General features: G+C 34.8%; 1 non-coding gene across 1 annotated transcript; it reads left to right on the forward strand.

The window, feature by feature from the left end:
* Positions 1 to 10,128: 10,128 nt before the first annotated feature.
* LOC127132902 (small nucleolar RNA R71) lies at positions 10,129 to 10,235 on the forward strand. The gene has a single exon (XR_007806906.1). It is a non-coding gene; the product is annotated as a small nucleolar RNA R71 (small nucleolar RNA).
* The last annotated feature ends 1,778 nt before the right edge of the window (positions 10,236 to 12,013 follow it).

Raw genomic sequence — 12,013 nt, forward strand, 5'->3', positions numbered from 1 at the left:
TTCCAAAAATTCTGAAATTTTTTCTCCAAGGTCCTTTGACCTTGTTTTACCTATGATAAATCTGATGACCATTTCTTTGGTGTTTTGATCAGATTTTAGGAATTTGACAAACCATATTTAATTTAATGCATTATTTTTAGAAATTTTTTAATTTGAATAAATGCCAAATAATTGTGTTAAGCCAATTGGATTGTTTGTATAAGTTTGACTTGTGTTGTTGGGCCTTGGTAAAGGTTGATTTGAATTTTTTAGGTTAAGATCATTGGATTTAGGGGATTGATGGAATGTACATTCCATCTCCCAAAATGAATGAATGATATTAATTTGGTAAAAGTCCTCCTTTGTCCAATTTGAGTTTTGATCTATTCCCCTCCCTCTTCATCTTATTCTTCTTCTTTGTGCATTCATGTCATGGTCCTATGATATCTCAAGGTCCTAAGGCTAGTTGATTGAAAAATAAACATAAGTATGGATGAGATTAAGTCACCTCTTTTGCATATTTTCTGTGTGTGTTGTATGTTTCATGAGCATAGTCCATTATACTATGTCTCCAACATGCATTAACACCAAAATTCTATTGCACGGTCTCAAATAGTTGTGAATTCTACATAAGTCCAATTACGATTGCTTAATATAACGCTAACTTTTTGACACGAAAGACATAGCATTCTAGTTAGTGAGATTGTAAGTCTCCCCTCTTTCATGGTATTGTATGGAAACTTGACCTTTTTTCCATCATTTGGAAGATGTCTTGGTTCAAAGATCCATGCTTGTGATAAGTGGGTTGAGTGTTATCCCAAGAATGACTTAAACAAAAAGCAAAAGCAATACTAACTTCTAACTCATTAACAACTAACATTCAATTTCAAGTCCCTTACTTTTAATGCATATTTTTTAAGCTTGATTCATTTGCCATTATTCATAACATTCTAATTGTTTATGTTAATGTCATTTTCACTTTGTCCACTTGGACCATATTTTGTGATATATTTTATTTATGTATATTGTGTTTGTTTGTGTGGTCTTTGACCATTAATGTACATAATAAGAACAAAAACCCTAAAAAACTTCTTACGTGGACTGTTGGTTTGATCCGAGACAATTGGACTTAGAATTTAGGCAACACTCCCTATGCAAAGGACTTGGCCAATGCCAACTTTCATGTAACCAAGTGCTTGTAATTTGAAACTTCATCTGATACATCATTGAAGTTCCTTTGAGTTCATCTGCAACATGATCATTATGAAGTTGTTATTTTGAACCTGTGACTTGTGGAAGTCATCTGTTACATGGGAAAATTTGAAGAAGATCATGGAGTGGCTAAAGCTTGGATGTGGCTATCTTTATTTGATGCCTTTCTCTTCAAGTTAATATTGTGTGCATTGTTTGTTGCTTGATTCTAATGTCCAAGGGAATTTGGAGTTTCTATATGACATTCTTGTCTATTGGATTGCAGCCCATTGGTCAGATCTTTTCAACTTTTAACTTTTAAATTTATGCTTAGGATTAGTCTCTTCATCTCTTCCCCATCTCTTTAATTTCAAAATCTCTCCCTCCTTTTAAAAACTTCTTTTCTTGTGCTTGTCTTATTTTTGAACTTAGACCCTTTGCAAATTAGAAACTTTGGCCTTATGCCATTGCATTTTCAAACTTCTTTTCTTAAATCAAACTTATAAATAAACTTAACTATACCTGACTTAAAATTTTCAAAATCCAAAAAGAACTAACTCATTCAAACCATTTTCTAGGCCCTTGTGCCTTTCAAACTTAATTTTTGATTAAAAGCAATGCATCCACTTTGAAATTTATATCACGAACTACGAGGTTTTGATCCCTCATTTTTATGTTGGTACGTAGGCACAAGTCCGAAGGTCTTGTCAAACATAAAAATATAATTAATAAATTCTTTTCTCATCCCCCCATTCTATTTGTTTGTAAACATCACTTTGTACAAAATACATATGCACACAAGAAAGGGCTCCCTAGGAGTACCTAGGACACTTTAGGTGCTAACACCTTCCCTCTGTTAACCAACCCCCTTACCTGTAATCTCTGGCATTTTATTAGTTTTGATTTGAAAACTTCTTATTTTTGGGTTTTGTTCGTACTTTTCCCTTTTCACTTGGAAACAATAAAAGCGCGATGGCGACTCTTATTATTTGATGTCTTGCTTATCCATAGTTTGATGATCATGAATTTACCGCTACACCTCTGTATACATTTGGCTCTACCTTTGCACTTACACCATCCTTCTCAAGAATACATGTAGGATGCATATGAGTCTTTGCTATCTTGCATTTTGACCTTTCAAAATTATTCAGAAGTTCTTTAGTATATTTACGCTGATGGATATATGTTCCTTCTGGACTTTAATTAATCTAAATTCCGAGAAAGAACTTGCGTTCTCGCATCAGACATATTTCAAATACTACATGCATAGACTTAGCATATTCCTTGCACAAAGCAGCATTACAAGAACCAAATATGATATCATACATGTATATTTGAGCAACAAGGATATCATTTTTGAATGTTTTACAGAACAAAGTTGTATCAACCTTACCTCTGGTAAAATCATTTTCTAAAAGAAAATTTCTTAGTCTTTCATACCATGCTCTAGGAGCTTGTTTCAGACCATACACTGATTTCTTAAGTTTGAAAATAAAATCTTGGTTTTTATGATTTTCAAAACCATGAGGTTGGTGTGCATATACTTCTTCAGTTATGTATCCATTATGAAATGCACTCCTAACATCCATCTGATACAAGATGATGTTATGATTAACAACATAAGAAATTAATAGACGAATAGACTCTAACTTGGTAACTGGTGCAAAGGTCTCAGTATAATAAATCCCATATTGCTGACTATAGCCTTATGCAACTAGTTTGGCCTTGTTTCTTACTACCTCTTCTTGTTTGTTCAGCTTGTTTCTAAAGACCTACTTTGTCCCAATGACATGAGTTCCTTTGGGTCTAGGCACAAGAGTCCACACATCATTTATGGAGATTTGGTTCGTTTCTTCTTGCATTTCCATAATCCACTCAATGTCCAGAAGCACTACTTCAACAAATGTAGGTTCTATAAGGGACACCAAACCCAAAAGCGTCTCTTTAGAAGTTTTGAATGAGAATCTGGTTTTGACTAGTTCAAATTTATCTCCCATAATCAGTTCTTAAGAGTGTGAGGATCTTTGTCTGTGCTTCCTCAGAGGAGTCTGAACTTCAACAACTTCTGGTGGAATAGTTTCATAATCTTTTTCCTCAACATCTTTTTCTTCTGAAGTTTTACCTTTAGAACCTAAATAGGTGATCTCCATAACTACAAACTTATCAACTAGCTTTGACTTTTCAGGGTCAATCTTATCATCAAATCTAACATGAATTGATTCCTCAATAATTCATGTTTATGTGTTGTATACTCTATAATAGCCTTTAGAGCATTCATAATATCCTAAGATAATATCATTTTGTGCCTTAGAATCAAACTTGTTCAGATTATCCTTAGTGTTCAACATAAAACAGTCACATCCAAAAGAATGGAAATATAAAATGTTGGGTTTTTTTGTTCTTCCACAATTCATAGGGAGTCTTTCTTGTTTTACATTTGAGAGCAGAAGGTAGAAAATATAGAATGTGACTCATCCTTATGTCTTAGAAACTTAAGCCATGTTCATCTAGTTTAGTCAGCTATAATGATTAATCCATACTTCTTGCCATTGACGAAGCAATTTTCATTGTTCCAAAAAAGCCAATGTGCCGAAGTTACAAAGGCCTAGAGGTAGAAATAACATTCTTTGCTTTGAAATAAGTTTTTGAAAACTTGTCTTTATGACATGCTTCACAAAGAGCATCTGAAGCAAACTTCAGATTAGGAAGGCCTTTGACTAAATTAAGCTTATTTAGCTAAGAAGTCATCCTCATGCTAACAAGACCCAATCGTTTATGTTATACTCATTGCTCTTCATTTACAGACATGAGACATTTTATATTTTGATTTTTAAGATCAGAAAGTCTTATTTTATAAGTGTTATTTTTCCTTTTTCCATTGAAAAGGATAAAGCCATCCTTCTGACTAACAACTTTACAAGACTTTTGATTAAAGATTATATCATAACCAGTGTCACTTAATTGACTTATGGATAATAAGTTATGCATCAATCCTTCAACTAATAAAACATTAATAATAGAAGGGAGAAAACTGTTACCAACTGTTTTGGAGCCAATGATCTTCCCTTTCTGATCACCTCTGAAACCCATGATGCCTCCAAGCTTAAGTTCCAGGATTTGGAACATATGCCTTCTTCCCGTCATGTCTCGCAAGTAGCCAGAGTCCATGTACCATGATTGGTCTCTTAACTATGCTGCTAAGGATGTCTGCAATATATATTGTTTTATCCTTAGGCATCTATAACTTTTTGAGTCCTTTTTGGTTAGTTTTCCCAGAGTTTTTAAAAAACTTGGGTTTCTATACAAGATATTTATACATGCATGCAGGGTTGAAACATGAATGAGATTTTGCTTTAGCCTTAGGTTTTGAAAAGGTTTTAGCATTAGGCATAACACCATTTTGTTTACTAGAAGATACAAAATGGGAATAATGAGTTTTTGGTTTATCATCTTTTTCGGAAGTAGATTCTTCATCAGAATCATAACCAATTCCTCTTGTTCCATTTCTTCTTACTCCATAAGTCATTGAAGCCATTACACTTCTATTTAGGATTCTAGCAGGAATTTTCTAGAAGGATTTATGATATTTTTGTATGACATCATCAGAGTCTGTAGAGGCATCTGAAAGATTTTCCTTCTCAAGTTTGAAATTCTTGCTCTGAAGCACATAATTATTATTTTTCAAAATAAAGCTTTCTTCATTTAAACTTGAGAAAGATTCCTTAAGCTTACAGTATGCTTCTAACTCAGATACATGAACCTTTTTCAGATCCTTGTATTTGTTTAGAAGCTTATGATACTAATCCAGAACTTTGGTTAAAATGGATTTGAATTCAAAGCAAGAGAGTTCAGCGAATACCTCTTCAGCGTATGAATTAGATTTTGATTCTTAGAGAGATTCTTCATCTGGAGATTCTATGGTAGCCATAAGTTCTACATTTGCATGTTCGTTTTCATATTCCTCTTCAGATGAGTCAGAATCATCCTAGGTAGACATCAGACCGTTCTTCTTATCTCTATGGACTTTCTTCTTGGGTTTGTCTTTCCTCGGCTTGGGAAATTCACTTTTGTAGTGCTCAAGTTCCTTGCACTCATAGCATGTGATGTCCTTGTTGGCTCCAGCTTTCTTGGATCTATAAGTAGAACCAGAACGACCGTCTGTCCTTATTTGTCCTCTGAATCTACCTTGTCTTTTCTTCCATAGTCGATTCACTCTTTTAGAGAGAAAAGACATCTCATCTTCTTCATATTCTTCTTCTTCTTCTTCTACTTGAAAAGTTCTAGTCTTTTCAGACTTTCCCAAAGACTTCAGAGCAACTAATTTTCTCTTTCTTTGGGGCTCATCTTCTTCAAGCTCAATTTTGTAACTTCTTAAATAACTAACAAGTTCTTCAAGAGAGGTGTTGTTCAAATCCTTTGATAACTTCAAGGCATTTACCATAGGTCTCCATATTTTAGGTAGACTTATGATGATCTTATTCACGTGATCAGCAGTAGAATACGCTTTGTTCAGGATCTTCAGTCCTGTAACAAGAGTTTGAAACCTTGAGAACATGTTCTCTATAGTTTCATCGACTTCCATCTTAAATGCTTCATATTTCTGAATCAAGGCAAGTGCCTTGGTTTCTTTAACTTAGGTGTTTCCTTCGTGAGTCATTCTCAAAGAATAAAATATCGACTTTGCAGACTCTCTATTTGTTATCTTCTCGTACTCAGTATATGAGATTACGTTCAAAAAGATAGTTCTAGCTTTGTGATGATTTTTATAATCTTTCTTTTGTTGTTCCGTCATCACTCTTCTTTCTATTTTGTTGTCGCTGGAGTTAATAGGATTACGTAGCCATCAATTATTATATCCTATAGATCTATGTCTCGACCAAGAAAAAAACTTTCTATTCTATCTTTCTAGTAATCAAATTTATCTCCATAAAAGACTAGAGGTTTTGCGCTATAGTGATCTCAGTCAGTGACAGGAGCAGCTGGAGGTGGGATAGCAACCATTGTGTTTCACAAACTAGATCTTCATATGACACGGTGAAGTGTTTGATACACAATTAATACCAGAATCAAAGCTCTAATGCCAATTGAATGTGACAAGAAACACGAGAGATGAGGGTTTAAATTGGGTTTCTAAATATGAAAGCTTTTTCAACTCAACATAACAAACAATTAACAAAGAACAAAAATTGAAATAATTATTTTTATCCTGGTTCGCTGTTTACTAAGCTACCTCCAGTCCACCCGCCAAGATGATTGCACCTTATCAACAAGGACTTAATCCACTATAACTAAACTGATTACAGACACACAAAGACAATACATCAATGTCTTCTTGAGAATCCTAACTAAACTCTAGTCTCTCACGGAATACAAAATAAATCAATGAGATACAAGAAATGTGTTTACAAGTTTACTTCTAAGAAAGCATATTACACAAATTTCAGTACAACAAATTTATCACACAAAAATGAACAAAACCTTCACGTGTGTTTTCTTTTCTCTCAAAATATTTCATAAGTGAACTGTTCACGTAGATCATGAATTGTATATCATTATATGTTGTAGCGTGAATTAGCAGCTCTGTTCATTCTTCCAAGTCTCCTTTATATAGGCAATGAAAAGATCCATTGGAGGGTAGAATTGGAAAACCAAAATTCAGTTGTATCCTTGTATAACGGCTTGTGAAAATGGGAGGCAAAATGGTATAAAAGTACATTCCTTAGCCCACAAAATCAGTGTAGTGGAAGGAATATTTGATCTTGTACTGTGTACCATTTTCCTTATGTAAAACCTTTTGATATTATCTTTAATATTCAGGGGCTTCTGATAGATAGGTGATGAAGCATGCATAAGAGAAGATTAAGAATCTGGTTGAGAGAAACTTTAGAACCTTGGTCTTCAAAGTCTTGATCCAGTTCATTAGAATCTGGTCTTCATAGTTTGGTGACACAGTTCAGAGTGTTGAGAGAGTAGGGCTTCAGAGCATATCAACATCAGAAGCATCCGAGTTGCAAAGCTTAGGATGAGTATAGAGTCATAAGAGTTGAAATAAATAATCCAGAGCTTGAGCATCTTGTAAACCACGTATCTCAGAGTTAGGGTGCACTAAGTTCAGAATTTGATGACATCACATGTCATTTATTCAGAGTCAGAACTTGAGTCTTGTATCTTCACACTAAACAAATTGAGAGTCTATAAATTGTTATCATTAAAACATAAGGCTAGATGCATAACCAAATCTTGTTCTTATAAAAGACATATGGCACGTCATGTAGCAACAATTGATATAGTGCTTTAGTTATTTTGGAAAAATCCTTAATAAACCTCATGTAGAATCCAACATGACCCATAAAGCTTCTAATTCCCTTGATATTCACTGGTGGTGGAAGCTTTTCTATTACTTTTACTTTGGCTTGATCCACTTCCAACCTTTTCTTTGAGATCGTGTGGCGTAGCCTAATCCCTTCTTTTCACCATAAAATGCCACTTTTCCAAATTCATAACAAGATTATTTTCTTCACATCTAGTAAGCCCCAAATTTAAATTGTCAAGGCATTTCTTGAATGATTCTCCAAAATCAGAAAAATCATCCATGAAAACTTCCATGGAATTCTCAATAATATCTAGAAAAAATGTTCGTCATGCAATGTTGAAATATGGATGGAGCATTGTACGGTCCAAAGGGCATCCTTCTAAAAGCAAAAGTGCCATAAAGACATCTGAATGTGTTTTTTTCTTGGTCTTCAAGCGCAACAACTATTTGATTATAGCCAGAATACCTATCGAGGAAGCAATTAAATTCATTACTAGCCAATCTATCCAACATTTGGTCAATAAAAGGCGGGGGAAATGATCTTTTCTTGTGGCCTTCTAATAACCATGAAAATCCTCCAACCAGTTATAATTATTGTGGGAATTAACTCATCTTTATCAATGGCTATAACTATCATGCCACCTTTCTCCGGCACACATTGTATAGGACTCATCCATACATTATTAGAAAAAAGGCTAAATGATTCCAGCATTCATCCATTTGATAATTTCCTTATTCACCACTTCTTTCATGATTGGGTTTAACCTTCTTTGGATCTCAATGTTGTTCTTGGAATTGTCCTCCAATAGAATCCTATGCATCCAAACTGTGGGACTAATTCCTTTGATGTCAGATATTTTCCAAACAATTTATTTTTTATGTTTCTTTAGAAGTGTCAGCAGTTGACACTTCTGCTCATTAGATAAATGAGTAGCAATAACTACTGGCAACTTCTGCCTTGTCTCTAGGTAAGCATACTGCAAGTAAGTAGACAACTGCTTAAGTTTCAATTCAGGGGGATTTTCCATTAAGGTATGCTTTGCTTCTTCTCTTTTGGAGATAATTCCAAAACTTCCACGGGCTCTGACCCTCTACTTGGTTTACACAGAGGTCCACTTATAATTCCATCTTGCTGGTTGTCATATTTATCTAATTTCCCCAACTCTTTCTCTAAGACATTGCTGATATTGAGCAGATTTTTATGGATGATGCTTTCCCAACTTGAGATCATTAAACACTCAGCTACTTCTTCATCTATATGTTTCAAAGCATTCAGTACATTGAAAACAACTTGTTGGCTATTCACCCTCATCGCGAGTTCTCCTTTTTCCATATCAATCAAAGTTCTACCTGTGGCTAGGAAGGGTCTTCCCAACAGAATGGGAGTTTCCTTATCAGCATTTAAATCCATTATAATAAACATATACTCTTGAGGATAACATATACTCTTATCTGCAAGTTAAAGCATGATTGTTGTTGGTCTGGAAGCTCTAATTCCCAATTTCTTAAATATAGACAATAACATAAGATTAATACTTGCTCCAAGGTCACATAGTGCCCTGCCACATAATGACTCTCCAATGTTACATGGAATAGTGAAACTTCTAGGGTCCTTCAATTTAGGAGGAATTGTTCCTAGCACAAGCTGGTTGCACTCTTGAGTTAATGCTACATTTGCAAATTCTCCTACCCTCTTTCTTTTTGTGAGAACATATTTCATAAATTTGAAATAATTAGGCATTTCTTGAATAACATCAATCGATGGAATATTGATATGAAGTTGTTTAAGAATCTCCATGAATTTGATAAATTATTGTTCTTCTTTGGCTTTTCTGATTCTATGAGGAAAGGAAGGTGGTGGTCTTTCTTGAGTAAATTTGGGCAAGTTGTCGACCTCTGGGATTGTTGCAAGTTACTTTTCAGGGTTTGAGGTCGGGCCAGTGGTCTTCAACTTAGAATTTTCTTGCGCTAGTACTTCTTCATTATCTCTTTCTAAAACCAGTTCCTTACTAGAATCAACATAATTTGGTTTTTGGTCTCTTGAATGGAGGATTTTAGTATGTTCTTTAACTGGTTATACCCTTTATTAGCCACAATATATTTTGGTGAGGAAAATCTAGGTGGGGCTTTTGGAGTTTGAGATGCTTGAGGTTTGGCTTGATTTTGATTGTTGCTCCATGAAAATTTTGGGTTGTTGCGCCAAACGTGGTTGTAGGTATTGTTGTAGGTGTTGTTACCAACATAGTTAATTGATATTGCATTAGCAAACAATCATCAAATAGATGGACACCTCCACAATATACACATGCAATTTTGGATGCGTCAGTCACCACCTTGACAGGTTCAACAACTGGCACGACAGGACTAGTCATCATATTCTTCATCATTTGATGAAGTTGAGATATTCGAGCAGTAAGAGTAGTAGTGTCAGTAACTTCATGCACTCCAGCTGGCGTTTTCATACTAGGTGTAGGGGCAACTCTTGAAACCGACCATTGATAAGTGTTAGTAGTAATACTTTTAACCAATTTATAACCTTCTTCATAATATTTGGACAACAATTATCCACCACTTGAGGCATCTAACATATTCCTTGATGAAGGAACGAATCCATTTTAAAAATTTCAAGTTGAATGCAAATTGGGATTCCATGATGGGGACACTGCCTCAATAGATCTTTAAACCTTTCCCAAGCATCAAATAAAGATTCATCTTCCCATTGACTAAAAGAAGTGATTTCATTCCTCATTTTGGAATTTTTGACAGGGGGAAAGTATTTAGCTAAAAAAATCAGCTAAAGCATTCCAAGATGCTTTAGAATTAGGCTCAAGAGAGTTCAACCAAATTTTTGCTCGATCTATCAATGAGTAAGGAAACAACCTCAACTTGAAGGCATCATCTGATATTCTATGAATTTTAAAGTTACTTGCCACTTCCAAGATTTGTCTCAAGTGCAAACGGGGATCATCATTTGTAGTTTTAGAATACTTCCCAATGGCTTGCACCATTTAGAACATCATGGGCTTAAATTTGAACTGAGTCGCAGTAATTTTAGATCTGATGATTCTTGTGTCCATGGCATTTGAATCAAACACGACATAGCCTCTAATGTTATATGCTCTATCATTGACAATGCCAATGGTGTTGTTATCTTCCATGAAAACTTCTTCCTACTCCAACTCTTGTTGCACAAATCCCTGTTGTTCTTCTATGTCTATAGAAAGGAAGGGAGGATGACTCCCTGGAAAATGTCCAGTAAGCTGAAATATTCTAAGCAACCTGAGAGTTCTTTTAGGTTCAGGATCACCTCTATAAACCGGGTTCAAAGTCATGCGTATACAACAACTGAGAAAATATCGAGATGCCAGATTACAGAAACCTTAGAAGCTCAAATTCCTAAAAAAATAGTATTAAATATAAAATCAAAACGTTAACTTGACACTCCCCAACAACGATGCCAAAAACTTGTTGCTTGAAAATGTGTTACATGCAAGTATACATGTCCGTTATAAAGTAGCAAGTGATAAAAAGTAAGGATATCGTTCTACTGAGTCGATACGAAGATTTTATTCTTCATCTCCTCAGTTAGAACGTCCTTAAATAGGGGCATCTGTAAGACCCCAATTTTGACCCTAAGATCCCTCATGCTATCTCATCATATGCATTAGCATTGGGATCACACCTTGGCATTCTCCTTACTCCTCCTTCATTGGGTTTGCATTGGGAGAGATCACCAAGCACCATTTGATTTTATCATACTTTGTATTTTATCATCTTTACTAACTAAAATCCCAAAAATATGTCTTTGCATTCTGTCTAACTCTTTTGTAGGTAGGGCACATGCTCACCTTTGATCTATCAAGCTCATATCTAAGGTTTAAGATCTTCATTGCTAAGATATCAGTCAAGAATGATCTACAATGGATTTAGGTATCATATATGAATCCCCATGTGTTTCACATGTTATTTTGATCAATAATTCATCAAGAGTTTGGAATTGGTTTGCCTTGGAAACCCTAGTTCATCTAGGTATCTTGTGTAACTTCTTCCACAAGCTTCTTCACCAATTGATCAAATATTTCAAGGGACACTTCAAATTTAATCATCTTATGCATACATGATCTCCTATGAGTCCCAAAAGTCAAGAGAATTGCAAGCTAGCAAGTTGGTTCATGGTGGTTGACCAGAGGAATTCATCTGATCAAAACTGAGGTTCCCTAGACCTTATATCCTACAATTTGTGTCATATGAAAATGAGTCCAAGAGAAACGTTACTCTAAATGACATTACAAACAACTTTCATGTTGAGGTCGAGAGATAGTTTTGCTTGGAAAGTCATTTTTATGGTGAAAGTTTATATGTCATTTTGTCTAAACCCTAATTTGGAGGTCAACTTCCCAAGACCATAACTTGCTCAATTTTTATGAGATGAAAGATTTTCAAGTTGCACAATAAAATTCAAGATGTATAATTCAACCTTTATGTTTGGAAGAATATCTAACTCAACTTTTATGATCATGTGATATGAGG

The sequence above is a fragment of the Lathyrus oleraceus genome, chromosome 3, assembly GCF_024323335.1.
Source record: "Lathyrus oleraceus cultivar Zhongwan6 chromosome 3, CAAS_Psat_ZW6_1.0, whole genome shotgun sequence".
In the NCBI taxonomy this organism is placed as follows: domain Eukaryota; kingdom Viridiplantae; phylum Streptophyta; class Magnoliopsida; order Fabales; family Fabaceae; genus Lathyrus; species Lathyrus oleraceus.